Source organism: Mercenaria mercenaria, chromosome 12, assembly GCF_021730395.1.
Source record: "Mercenaria mercenaria strain notata chromosome 12, MADL_Memer_1, whole genome shotgun sequence".
Lineage (NCBI taxonomy): Eukaryota > Metazoa > Mollusca > Bivalvia > Venerida > Veneridae > Mercenaria > Mercenaria mercenaria.
The window spans coordinates 76,134,640-76,148,469 of NC_069372.1; the positions used below are offsets into that span (position 1 = coordinate 76,134,640).

Genomic DNA, 13,830 nt, shown 5'->3' on the forward strand with positions numbered 1-13,830 from the left:
TCAGATGGGCTAAAAATAAGTTACAAAGGTATATGCCTTTAAATCATAGCCGCATGTACTTGCATGCAAAACTTAACCAAGAGGTGACGGCGAAGCAAGGGCGAGTAGAATATGTGAACTATTCTTTGAATGACAATGAAATAATTTTCACACTCCATCTCTTTTAACCAAGCTAAATGAAGAGAAACAACTTAAGATTCTCTAACTTAGAATTTCTTTGTTCATAATTTTACATTGAATTTTAGGCAACTATGCAGCCATACATGTATTTTAATGTAATACAAAACTGCTTTAATCATTTTATACCAAAGAAAAAATTGTCAGTCTTGAAGACATTACGTGAAAAATTATCAAAGTTAAAAGTATTGTTTCTCATCATTTCATATAAATTTCAATCAGCTTAACAGAACACAGAAGCTGCACACTTAAATATAAATGTTGCCTTTGTGATGTGCAAAGCTGGCAATGTTTTTTTACACTATAATTTACCTTAATTATATCTGTTACTTTTATCTTCAATCCACTTAACTATTGTCTTCAAGTTCTGAAATATTGTAAAACATTAATTCACACACTTTCTAGGTAATCAACACTAAAGCATCTAAATATAATTGCCTTTATCTTATTGATATAAAAGTTCTTTGTGCTTTTTTCTGACTGATACAATATAGTGAAGAATTTGTATTGTCCGTAAGTATTGACCTGGCACTCATGAATATTCCGTTTATTTCCGTAAATTAATTCTCGGTGTCCGAACATGAATAACTATAAGATATATATAATTTCTTGATAACGTAATGTCACATGTGCAAGTAGCTGTGCCGACAAAGCGTTTAGCTGCCATGCTCAGGGTTGTTGGTTCAAGTCGTACAATGTTATCATATTTAACCGTTGTAGAAAAAATGAAATAAAATGGTTTTAGAAGGATCTTATACAAACATACAAAGTGCTTGTCACCAACGTTTCCCGAAAATAAATACTTAAGAGAAACAATTAAAATATAATGCATAAAACAGTGTAACAATAAAACAGGCATCGATAAAATCACACTATACCAAAAATTATTTATTGTGATTTTCGAACCCGTAGTAACATGCTTCGAAGTCAGACACCTTTCCACTGCACCACCATTCATCCGATAACTGTATCTGTTAGTGTTTAGTAATATAGATAATTTCAAAATACAAATATTGCGTAAATTAACAAAAACGTCCGAAAATATTGACGAAGATTAATGAGTGCCATGTCATTACTTACAGACAATATTTCAATGTTTGTTATCAAAGTAAATTTTCTTTCTATTTTTACAATGTTTACATTACAGAGGAGTCACACATTATTACTAAAACAGGTCTATCAATATTATCTTAAATGGAGATATGTACTTAGTAAACCATTAAATTGAGAAATACACACAGCTACAGAAAATCAATGTTTATGCCATGCTGACTTAAAGTCCAGTAGGTTCACATATTGTCAGGAATGTCACAGTCTTATAGCTGACTTGTACAACTGTTTCAGAAGTATGCAGTCATACAGCACATAAATGCTATGAGAACTTTGTTTAACATATAAAAGCATAATACCCCCTGCATTTATTCAAAATGGTAACATCTGTGGATGCCATAGGGTCAAGCAACTGTACACACAATCAAAACTGAAAATGAAAATTATATAAAATAATTATTCATTTCTTCTTTTTTGCATTAAAACATGGACCATACATTTCATAGAGAATTTTTCTATTAATTGACCTTAAATAATAACATTAATAAAAATAAAATATATCAAAACTTACTTTATGTTCCTAATTAAAATCATTAATGAAAATGAAAACTGCATTTAATATTGTAAAAGACTGCAATTATTGTAAAACATTAAAAAATATCATGAACCGGATTATGAAAAAGTAACAGTAACTGTTCAGATGTCACATCAGCATGACTGCCAGAAAAGCAATGTATGGTACATTTTAACTTCAATGAAATCATTAATGCCATCATGAACTTGATGTATAACAAAATATACCACTGATCCATGTAGTATCTTTGTGGATATAATGTCCGATATTTCAACAGCTCCCAAACTGGCCAAAGGCTGCAACAGCATGTATCAGGAACTGAAACTGAAATGTATAAATAATTAAAGTCATTACACAAAAGAATTTTTACATGTTAAATAAAGGGAGTTAATTAAATGCAACCTGATATATTATTGCTAAAAAGTAAAGGGAAGTAATTATCAAATCCAAAAATGAAGGAAAAAATATATTTAAAAAGGGAGGTAATTTCTTTTTATAAAAATCTTCAAACCTCAGTAAAATGATAGCTGATATTGACCTATATCAAGTGTGCACAACATAAGAAACAGCAAGCACTTGAAAATGCATTATATTTCCTTGCAAATTAAAGAATATTTGACAGTATGTAAGGGTTCCCTAGCTGCTGTTATACTGAAACAAACTTTAGTCTAATTATAGCTTAGATCTATTTTTATCTTTAATAAAAGGAAGTCCCAAGTTTCCACAGCTAATCACAGGCTGAAAATTGTAGGTACTGATATCAACAGAGAGGTTGATGTCTATACTATTTAATAACTATCGTCAAAGGTAGGGAAAAACTTACTGGAAAGGCACACACTTCTGATCTATTCATTTCAATACATTTTCACCTCATTTGCATATAAGAAGAAATTTACAGAATTCCCCAGCTGTCTCTTTATTTTCACAAAACCTGTACAATAAATATAAACCAAAACATTCTTCTATGTGTCAGCTATCACATATTATATATTTCATCAAAGACTGTCAACTTACCTTGTTTATAAAAGAACACAATTTTCCACAAACTTTTGCTTCCCCCACAAAATTGTACCGGTGCGCATGTAAAAAAACTCAAATGTGATTTTCAAAATAATACGGTCAGACCACTATTATTTCCCTTGAAAATGAAATGCTCTAGTTAAATGCCTATATCATAATAACTGTTCTTAAGAGAGATCATCATAACGCAGACTTTTGTTCATTTAATTGGGAGGCTGATCTCATCGGAAACGTTGAATGTTTTTTATTCTTATACTTGAGATAAAATGTGTTCACTTAAAAAATTTTATTGAGTCGTATTCTGTACAAATGGCATGGTGTTTGTTTATAGGCAAACTGTAAATGCTGTCATCTCCTGCTCTATACCAACCGTAAAAGACTAGGTTTAATGCACACAGTCATTGACGTAACAGAGAAAATGATCTATCAAACATCACCCACCTACCTTGCCAAGGCTTAGATTAGGCAACACCTCAAACATCACCCACCTGCCTTGCCAAGGATTGGATTAGGCAACACTTCAAACATCACCCACCTGCCCTTACAAGGCTTGGGTCGGGCAACACCAAATCTTTGTTTGTTGAACTTTGCGCTCCGAAGTAGATAAAAGCGAAAAAAGAACGAAATCATTTCGAAAACTGTTAATTTCTGCATCGGAACTTACGGGAAACACTATATTTATAAACTGTTCATAAATATTCATAACTGAACTCAAAGAGTGGTACAACGAACGTTTGTTTTTCTCCAGTTATATTGATTCGGATTTAAACAGTTTAGAATTATCATCAATATGAATTTTCTAAGCGTATTTTAAGTTAATTGTAGGGCCGGTTTATTTATAAATTTTAGATCAGATTAATTGGGCATGGGTAGAAGCTGGAATTATTAAACATTTTACGAAGGCAAGGGCTTGCACATTACCTCTCATGAATCATGCCTGCTTCTTTTGCAGAGTTAAATGCTTATAAAGGATTGCCTTATGCATTGTATTACATTCATTAAATTAGGTTTCAAGTTCCGTAAGACAAGCACATTAGGTATCCACGTACATGACATCGATGTCGTCATATTTCCTTGTTCTCTGTGATCATAGCCTCATAATATTATAGTTTCAGATTTAATGACCGTAAAGCAGCATGTTCATGAACATATTTAATACAAAATAGGAAGAAAAATGAATATTTCACATGCTTGGTCTGAGATATTTGCCTCTATAAAATACATTTTTAATTTTTTCCCGCTTGTTCCAAAACCATTTAAATCAAAACAAACATGTTATTTTCGCTCATTCCATTCTTCTCTATAGAGAACGTAATTGAGCGGACGTTTTCAACACATGCGCTGAAATTACACACGTAACGGATAAAATGAGAAAAACATTCTCACATCCTAACGTTAATACAGTAGCAAATAAATGTTGTATATACATTTATCTGTGCAACATAATAAGATTAAAGGTATTTATGTTAATACCTCTGCAATTAGACACCATCGCTTGGCCTACACACGGTGGATTTCAAAAGATAATAGGTAAGGGTAGATTTCTCGGAAGCACAGAGCACCAAAATCACAGCCCTAGAGCCACACATTAGCCAACAACAAAAAGAAGCTGTAATGGAAAAATATTTCAGACGGCTTGCTTCAAACATCCAACAAGTACATATTAACTCCTGCTAAATATTGATGGAGGGGAAGGAAATAGTAAAGGGCGAAATGGGGTCGGAGGGGGGGGACCGAAGGGGAAAGTAGAACAAGGACGAATATACAAGGGAATGCCATGTTCTTTAGAAACAATCGCACTACAACGTAAACCACAATAGCGCAGACACTCATGTACCAAAGATAAACATACAGCTACGATAAACTGAATAACATAGAAAAACGAACAAGCACCACATAAGAAAACAGTAGGGCACCGTTATAGACTCACAAGAATACAAACGCACCCACACAAGTAGGAAAAAAACAATCAAGTAACGTCTTAGGATTCGGCTGCCAAAACAAAGGGGAGCCATGAAAACTTACTAAAAGTAAAGGGGGAGAGGATGCAAGAAAGTTGTCTTATCTATCGTTCTGGCAATAGCTTAAATTTGTCTCGGGAAAATACAAGTTTCACAGTTTTCAGTAATGGAATATAACAATCGCACTGTAAATAATTGACTGAAACACTACTTTTCCACGTACATTTTGCATTTAATTTTAGATGTCTTACAACATTTTCTGTCTTCTTAAAGACAATAAAGAACAATTACATACAAAATGAGCCTAGTGAGCAAAAACAGATGCCTAGCGTATCGTACGGAATTTTAGAAGATGCTGAAGGAATTCAAATTGATAAAGGTTTCCTGTAACTGGTTTTTCATTTTTTTACTGTTTTAACAAGGTCCTAATCGGTACTCGTCACAACGCCGGGAAAAGAAGCAGATTTAGTATTTCTCTAAACAAATCTAAAAATTTAAAAATATTATATATATAAATATATATCGGATGAAATTCAGCTCAATTTATTATAAGTGACGACAGGCCTAACCAGCGCGGTAGCCATCAGGTCTAGGCGTGTTATTGAACACTAGCTTTTCAATTTCAGTGCTCAAAGAAGAGGTCAACATTAAGGCTTATTCGTGTTTAAATTTCATCGTGGATGTAATTTTGACATTTTGGTAGAAGCAAATGAGGAGAAAGTTGTATTTGATGGAGCAAAAGTCATTTGTACTATGAGTAGTAGTGCTAGGTCACAGAAGTATAATTTTGATGTGATTTTGTAGTAAACAAATGTGAAAAATCTCCCTTACAAGAAAAAAATCCCTACTTTTTTTCTTTACTTTTCTTTCCATTTTATTCCAGTTTTATGATAGTTCTTCAACCTGAGACAGGGAGTTGTACTCTGAACGTCTGTGTATGCTGTAATTCAGTTGCCAGTTCCATATAAAAACATACATCTTTAATCACCAATTGTACAGTTGTAACAGCCATGTTCTGAATAAAGACGATATCTATGTATATGAGGGTCCCGTATTACTGCTACAAAATTCTTTATTTTCGTATGAAATAGTTTCCCCCAAAGTCAAGATGTCGTACCGCTTACTTAGCATTGACAATATCTGCCAGAATTTATCTAAATGTAAATATAATTTATCAGACATCTGTCAAAAATTCTTTAAAACAGAATAATTATTTATTTGGGACTGTCTAGGGTTCGGACGCTTGGAACAAAGTCATTAGAACATCGTCATAAAAGAAATAGATCAGGCTTACGTAAACGAAATATAAAGGGCCTCCACGTGTATGAAGTAGAAAATGGAAGGATATCTATATGTACACTGTCTTGACTAAATATTGCATTTTCATGCCAACTAATTCCTTTAGTTTTCTTTACCAGCTTGTAGATCAAAGCTATATTTTTATAATGTTATCTGTTTTACAAACGAATATCATTATTTCTCTTAATGTCTATAGCAGGGGCCTCCGTGGCCGAGTGGCTAAAGTCGCTGGCTTCAAATCACTTGTCGATGTATCACTCGGGGCGTTGAATTCTTCATGTGAAGAAGCCAATAAGCTGGCTTACGGAAGTTCGGTGGTTCTACCCAGGTGCCCGCTCGTGATGAAGTAATAAACGGAGGGGCCTTCTTCCACCATCAAAGCTAGAAAGTCGTCAAAATGGCCTATAATTGTGTCGGTGCGACGTTAAATCCAACAAAATAACATAAATAATGGCTAGGGCATTTACCTATACATCTAAACATGTATTAATGATAAACTTAAACCTCAAAATACAGAAGTGGTCATGCTAAGGTAAATCTAAAAATTAAAAAAAGCATTTATTTTTATTTCACAGTCATTTGAATTATACTTTCTCATCAGTATTTTTTCTGTCTGAACAAAGTCTCTGTAAATAAAGATTATATCAATCAAAGCTATCTGTGCTCAAATGTAGATGGCACTCAAATACTCGAGCTAAACATCCGTCCAATCATTATTCTAATATGACTAACAATGCTTTAATCATCACAACGATATTATGTTGACGTCACTTCAATGTTATATTTAACGCCATGTGCGCATCCAGAAATAGCGCATTCAAATTTGATCAAATAGTTTACTTAAAAACATGCTTAAAACGAAATATCACATAGCATAACTGTCTTTATTAAATTACACTCACACGGTTAATTAGTAGCTGTGCAGAATAATTCGCCATCATCTGCGTCCTAATGGAACTATTCCGCAAGATGTTTTCGGTCCTGGCGTGTATAAACAAAGGAGTGTAACGACCTAGCATTTAGTGCCATACTATGCGCTAAGAAACAGTTCTATCATATTTTATCTAAATTTTACAATAAAAGCTATATTAGAATCGAAATATTTCATAGCAAAACCGTTTTTTAACACGTATCTTTATTAGATTTAGGTAGAAGTGTAATTCTGTTCTGCATTTGAAGCTCTGTTAAATTTTGATGTTCGAAAGAGTATTTGATAGATTTTATATAAAACTTCTTGATATCTTTCTAAAAGATTTTGTAAATTCGGTTGTCAGCCCGTCTGAACCGGGACTTTTATTGTTTTTCATATCTTTTAATGCTGTTGCGAATTCATATTCTGTCAATGCTGCATATAAATTTCTGTTTACTTCATCACTTAGAACTGGCATTGTTGGGTCCATAAAATCAAAGTTAGATGTTTTTGTTCCACATCTCTATAAAGGTTTTGATATAACTTCTTTTGTTCTTGAATTATTTTATTTTGATCTGTTATCAAACACCCGTTTACATTTATCTGATTCATTATATTTTTCTCAGCATGTTTTTTTCTCCAAGTTTGAAAACAGTTTACTATTTTTTTCACTATATTCAACATTATGAGCTTTAGCTCTCAGTATAATTCCGTTTATCTCTTTGTCATAAATTTCATTTAACGCAACTTTACATTTGTCAATTTCTTTATTTATATTATTGACTTTATCTGCCGATTGTGTATAAATAATGATAAGATTTTTCTATAAACTATTTGTTAATTCATTCACTTACTTTATGCAGATGAATGCAGATATCCCAAAATAGCATCAATGTTTTCCAGTACTAGAACACTGTCGATCTGAGAAGACGTCTGAATCTTTGCGCACTGCCGATCCGAGAAAAATAGACTTTGTCGCATTTACCGATACATTTTGTCTGTTCGTGAATGGTGAACACTCGTGATTTGCTTGGAACAGCGATGGCAAAAATTCAACTTTACTGTTATCTCAACTATTAACCAAATTTTTGCTAACAAATATCCACGCTTCAATTTATTATACCAAGACAATATTCGTGGGCTGAGCGCGAAACTATTGTAACTGTATATAAATAAAGAACAAGATACAATAGTTTCGCGCTCAGCCCTCGTATTGTAAATGCAGCTGTTACAAAAACAAAAACAACTTGATAATATAATTGTTCTAAGTACCTAAGTACGTAATTTTAGAAAATGCAAATAGTGTATTCAGTAATTGGTGATTTTTATACAGTTCTCTATTAGTATTCATTACTTGTTTTTTTATTGTGTGTTTTTATTGTGTTTATCGTCGCACCGACACAAATATAGTGTCATGTGGAGACTTTCCAGCTTTTGATGCTACAATAAGACCCAGGTACCCCTCCTCCGTGCATCATTTCATCACGGGAGGGAGGCTAGTTAGAATCGATCCGCTTCCTTAGGCCAGCTGGATGGCTTCCTCAGTGACCTTAACCTCTCGGCCACGGAGGCCTAATAAACTATTACTATTACATACTAGTTTAAAAACTCCGTTAAGTTTCACTGGAACCTAAAATGTCAATATTTTTCCATATTGACGTTCAGATTTCATACCTGGTGTGTGACGTCATTTGTGACGTCAGTTTCATGAATGTCGTCGCTTAATAACACTTTTATATAATTTATGTAATAATTTTAAGTGTAGATGCGTATGTTACATACGCGGAATAAAGCTGCGCAATATTTCCACTGCAGAACTCACGCATATTTCTCGATACAAATCTAATAACCTATGTCTTCTTTATATGTGTATAGTATACAGTTAACATACCACGGTGCAACATAATTTTACTGCGTTGTCTAAATAATTATATCCGCATTTAAGGACGTATGCTAGAATTTGGTGCGAAAATTTTCCCAATAACAGAATTTCTTCAAACTGGATATTGAAGGACAATCATCTAAGAAACAAAAATATGCAATAAAAATCATAGGTCACCGGTATCGAAAACAGTTATCTGCCCTTGAAAACGTCATTTGGGGATTTTTATTGTATATTTTTGTTTTTTAGATGATTGTCTTTCAATATCCAAAGTTTAAAGAAATTCTGTTATTGGGAAAATTTTCGCCCATCTCATATACAGGTAATTCTAGCGTACGCCTTTAACATAAAATTCAAGCGTATATCTGATTTAGAAAAAGTAAAGCTATAATTGGGTTTATATAAATACAAGTCCGTATTGCACACAGTTTATATTGAGCCATGTTTCAACAAACCAATGACAATAATTAATTACTATTGTAAGATACTGGTAATACAGTGCTTTAGGGTATAGCGGATTTTAGGGTATAGAGGATAGATTGATAAATGTTATATTTAGACTTGAATTATTGTATAAATTTTCATATCATTCTTTTACTGGCATGCAAACAGACATTCTGACATACATTTTAAATATTTGCTTGTTGTGTTATTTTTCATATGTCATCAAATGTAAAATAAAGCTATCCCCTATAGACTAAATCAGTGTATATGTAAAAAACGTCAGTGAATGAAAAGTATTTGATAGAAATTTAAAAAGCTGAATGTTTTTGAAAAGAGTATACATTATTATTCTGATTTATAGTAAAGAAATCTTGGAAAGTTTGCTAAGATGTGGATTTTAAACTAATAATGGAAAAAATGACCAAAACTATCCTGTACACCCTAAATCAGCTCATATGTAAACAATGGATTGGAGAGAAAAAAACACATGAATTTCTATGAAATGCTGAATGTTTTAAGAAGAAAAGATGTTTTCTGCCTGATATACTGATAAAAAAAACTACTATTTTCATTTCTTTAACTGGAATGCAGGAAAATTAGTTAGCTATCCGCTATACCCTAAAGCACTGTAATGCTACAGAAACATCCAAAGTTTCAAGTGTTTCAGGTAAAGAATAGATTTTGACATTATTATGGTGCAAAATGATTGGTGATATTTCAGATTTTAGGTTAATAAAACTATTTTCTGCAACTCAGTCATTTGGATATTTGTTTAGAAAATCAGTTTAAGGGACAGCTTGAACGGATTAAATAAAATAGTTTTCTTTCATGTCTATCAATATTGAGTTGGTAATTAGAAAGTACACCATATAACAATCTACGACTCGAAAAAAATGAGAATAGGAACCCACTACTTCATCAGTCATTTATTTGCTTGAGGCAAACTTTATCGAAATGGTTCATTTCCGCTTATGACACAGTTACTATCCTGACTGAAATAATATGAAGAAAATAACTAGTACAGTTCATCCATGTGGAACTGATGAGAAACTGAATCCATAATGTAGAGCTCCTCACAAATAACTGAAAGATCTTTTGTGTAAGAAATGTGCATTTATAAGAATGTTATATTTTGGAGTTACGATATTTTGACGATAAATACCGTGCTGATGACGATTTTGAACGTTCTAATAGTGTAATAAAGTACGACCTCGCGGGAAATAAACATAAATGTTTAATGTTACATTTAGTGGAATATATAACTTATAATTTACTATCTTGGCAATACACTTGCAACTACCCATGTGCAATTACCAATTCATGTATTTCCATAATTCAGTTTGCACATCCTGCATTCAGTCGAGCAGAATGTGCAATTAAATGTCTGATTTATTACATGCTTATATAACACAGAGTTGCCAACAACGGTACTAGAATATGTCAATTATTTCACAGAAACAGATGGATTCCATGAAACAATTATTTTATCAATACGACAGTGATGGGCATTGACGTTTCTTTTTCCTTTACGTTAATTGGTAAAATACTGAAACTTTTCAGCAAACTTTCTCTATCTTACTCACTTATACTCACTTAACCGGATCTTTAATTCAACTCCCTTGAAAAAGTTTGCTCCTTTTACTTGGATGTTTTTTTATGCCTCCAAACGCTCTTCTTTTACTAGATTTTCTAAATGGCGACAACACATTTTGTCGGCTGTTGCTTTAGTTCATATCTACGACAACTCAATATTACGTAATGTTTTCTTTTTTCAGTTTTGAGGTACTTTCTAAGTTTTTATTAAGTATTTCTCGATTTTCTCTGATTTATATCAGTTTAAGCTATAAAACGCTTGGATCAATATATCCGAGCCATTTCTATTAAATCCATGATAAGATATAATTCTACGGTTACATTTATGTCTGTTTTTCTCTGATATAACGCAAAGTTTCAGTAATAAATGTCAAACATTTAACTGTAATAGGTTTTATTTTTACTACATATCTTTATATCTCTTTAAATGTGTTTCATATGCCCGTTTAAAAAACTAAAAGTTACGTACTATGGGATACTGTTGTTTGCCCATTCCTCCGTCAACATTTTCCATTAACCGGACTCTTATGTCAAAAAGTATAATAACTAAGATTAATTTCTAAACTACACAGGATGAGGAAGCGACACTTAAAAAGGATCCCTACTTTTTTAGGGTCAGTAGTTTTAAGGTTATAGTGAAATTCAGTCTGAAAATAGCTTAAAACGCTTAAACAAAATAACTTTAAAACACAACACTGACTAAGGACCACCAAAGAAATATTATTTTTTAAGTCAGTGGCTCAAAGGTCAAGTTTCAACGGACTTGATTTCAAGCCTAGAATTCTTGTAGTGTCCGGGATCAGATTCAAAAAGAGTAAGTGCTACTTATTTTAACATATGAACTTACAAACTTCACCTGATGACTAAACATTTAATGATGAATCCTATTGATTTTAGGGCATGTGGCTTATTGGTCAGTGTCATAGGGACACCGCCTCCCCCCACTTATTCTCTCGTTTTCTTCGTTCAGTTCTGGTTCTTGATGCTGTTTCGTAGTGTTACTTATTTACATATCGCAACCTATTCTCCTAAAACACAAGAAATTATTTCTTAGTATCACAATTCTAACCAGAATTAAAGGAGAAAATCCAAAGTACAGAAAAAAATGCTGCATCTCAACCTTTTAAGAGTTTCTCAAAGTAACTCTTTTACCGTCCTGTCACATTCTGCTTGCGAATGGGCGTCTTGGTAATATTTTATTCATTTATTTTAAATATACATTTTGCACATTTTCCCTCGATTTTAGGAATGGCACATGTTTATTCCCCTACATTGTAAGTTATAACTACTGCAAAACTACACTGAAAGGACACTATTCAGAAAAATGTCCAATTTAATAATAGTTTGTGATATTCCACAACACGTCTTTGTGTGTAAATTTCTAAACTGACATTTTACAGCATTTTCCGTGCGACTGCGTATGTCTGTGTTCTTTGGCTATCTATCTTATCAGCAAGACGGAAAATACAGTAGTTAAACGTAAATTGCTAATTACCATTAGGGATCCAATACTTAAATTTCAGAGGATCTTTTTACAGGTTTTGTTCTGTAGAATATTAGATTTACAAACTGTGATCAGGCTATGAACGCAGATATATGTCGGTAATGTATAGGCTTACATTATAATTTGCATAGTGGAAACATTATATCATCCTTTTATATTCAAATGTCTATCACACTAAACGTTAACTGACAGGAATGTATTTCGGACTATATTCAATTACCAAATGGAAGAACAAAATCTCTTGTGTAATATAAGTTTTGCCTGCAAGAACAATGTTATGGTTAATATGTGGAGATATATTGTCATTGCCTGTCATTATGACTGAATGAATTGTTCCATTTCTGTTTGTGTTTCATATAACATCCGCTCTTCACATACTTTAGATAATTCAGTCATTTAGTATTCAGTAAGAAATATTGCTTCTGTCTTTTATGGATCCAGTGTGGCAATAGTATACGTTAGCAGATGGAAACTGTCTCTTTAAAGAATATTTTCTAGTTTATTAATAGTCATTAACAATTTTAAGTTTTGTAAAAAGCCATTTTGTGAAATAAAACTGTGCATAATCGCAAAGAAACAAAATAGATATTTAACTTCATTTCAAAACTAGTAAGTAAAAAAGGTGTTCGAAGTATGGAGCCGCATTTATTAAGGCGCTTTAAAGTACAAAGACAAACTGATGAGACGCTTGAAGGTATGGAGGCACAATATGCAGGAAGTGGAAAGTAACGAGACACAATTATTAAGACGCATAGTACTAGGAAAGGTGTTCGAAGTATGGAGCCACATTCATTATAACGCTTTAAAGTACAAAGGTTTGTACATGAACAGATAATGTGAAGTTAACGTAAACAGTTACTAGTATCACAATAAAGACATATAAAAGCAGTATCAGTGAAGAACAGAACTGAGCGTTTAATTAACTAGTTTTGATTTTGGTTTAACGTCACACCGACACAAGTGACACGGTCACATGGCATCTTACCAGTTTCCCTTGTGGCTAAAGATTCCAAGTGCCTCTCCAAGCATTTTTCAGGCGCGGGCGAGCACCTGGATCGAACCATCAACTTTTCGCAAGCATACTTACACTCATAAATAAGTTCTACACTTCAAGTGAGGTTTCAAACCCAAAGTGGTAAGGGAAAAGTGATCCAAAGTCAGTGACCTTACCCACCTGACCCCGATATTAATAAGTTACTAAAACCATTTTTTTTTCACTCAATCCAAAACAGGGGAAAAAATGAGAAAACAAATCTGAAGCTAAAGCAAGTGCTAGTTTTATAGAATCTACATTTATTTCATTTATATAATTATATCTTTTAGTACACTTTATACACAGTTTATACCCTGTAGTGTTGATAATTGGTAAAGACAATTATCTAACTAACAAAAATATTTCAATGATTGCTATTACCG

The 13,830-nt window shown here is 32.8% G+C and overlaps 1 long non-coding RNA gene across 1 annotated transcript; it reads right to left on the reverse strand.

Annotated features, from left to right (window-relative positions):
- LOC123534949 (uncharacterized) lies at positions 1–2,919 on the reverse strand. Its single transcript, XR_006683109.2, has 4 exons — positions 2,816–2,919; positions 2,029–2,125; positions 1,587–1,657; positions 1–544 (listed from the first exon to the last, which is right to left on the reverse strand). It is a non-coding gene; the product is annotated as an uncharacterized LOC123534949 (long non-coding RNA).
- Between the last annotated feature and the right edge of the window lie 10,911 nt (positions 2,920–13,830).